Genomic DNA, 1,129 nt, shown 5'->3' with positions numbered 1-1,129 from the left:
GCACGGCGCGTGTGCGCACCTGTGGGCCGCCGCCCCGTGCTCCACGTCCGTCTGTGTGTGCCCGCTGTGGGGACCGTCTTCCTCTCGCCTTGGCGACGGCTTGCGGGCTGCGACGTGACCTTGCCACCGCCTTGCAGCATTACATCCGCAGTTGAAACGAAGAGAGCTGCTGCGGGCTTGGGTGCTTGTCCTGGCGGCTTGTCGACGGGACCACGGTGAACGGCCACTGTGTGACTCCGCAGGGAGACGTTCTGGTGCAGTCAGGGGCCTTTTTGTCTCCCGCCGCGGTGAAGCTTTGGTCGCATTCTAGTCACTCTCTTCAAAGCCCGGTGAGGGGTACCTGTTCATGCTCACCATTCCTCCGGCACCCGTGTGCGGAGGGTGGGTGCGAGGTTTAAAGATTCGTTGTCCGCCTGTCGGTCCGGTCTGGTCTCGTGCTGACTTGAGCGAGCGTCCACCGCGTTCGAGAGAATGTGCCTGTCCGCGGGGGCAGCCGCGCTTGCGAGCGTTCCGCCGCGCCCCCTTCCCCAGCCCGCCGAGGTTGGGGCGTGCGGGGTCGGCTTGCGCCCGTAGCGTCGGCCTGTCCTCCGCGGCTTGCACCCGACTCAGTCCGCTGCGGCCTCGCCTCGACTCTCGAGCCTACCGCCAGACGGTGACACCAGAGAACTCTGCCTCTGGCTGTTGCGGGGCGTGACGGCGCGTGGCGGGCCCCGGCCCCTCACCCACGCCGGCACTCAACGCCTGCGAGCGCCCTGATTCCTCCTTTTTTTCGCTTGATTGTCGCTCGAGTGCGTGCGCCTCCGGGCTCACGCCGTGGTACGCGCCAGGCTGGGGCTCCACCGTCACGTCGGCGGGGGAGCGTTTTGCGCGTCCCAGGATCGGGCAACCGATCCGAAACCCGATACAACTTTTAGCGGTGGATCACTCGGCTCGTGCGTCGATGAAGAACGCAGCTAGCTGCGAGAATTAATGTGAATTGCAGGACACATTGATCATCGACACTTTGAACGCACTTTGCGGCCCCGGGTTCCTCCCGGGGCTACGTCTGTCTGAGGGTCGCTTGACAATCAATCGCACTTCGCGCGCATCCGTGCGCCGAAGAGCGCGGCTGGGGTGTCGCAGAGGTGCC

The 1,129-nt window shown here is 65.5% G+C and overlaps 1 non-coding gene across 1 annotated transcript; it reads left to right on the top strand.

Annotated features, from left to right (window-relative positions):
- The first annotated feature begins 905 nt into the window (after window positions 1-905).
- Window positions 906-1,059, top strand: LOC144488045 (5.8S ribosomal RNA). Its single transcript, XR_013496511.1, has one exon. It is a non-coding gene; the product is annotated as a 5.8S ribosomal RNA (ribosomal RNA).
- Window positions 1,060-1,129: the final 70 nt, after the last annotated feature.

The sequence above is a fragment of the Mustelus asterias genome, unplaced genomic scaffold (genome assembly GCF_964213995.1).
Source record: "Mustelus asterias unplaced genomic scaffold, sMusAst1.hap1.1 HAP1_SCAFFOLD_1237, whole genome shotgun sequence".
Taxonomy (NCBI): Eukaryota; Metazoa; Chordata; class Chondrichthyes; order Carcharhiniformes; family Triakidae; genus Mustelus; species Mustelus asterias.
The sequence above is the reverse complement of the archived record's forward strand: the minus strand, read 5'-3'. Positions and strand labels throughout refer to the sequence as shown.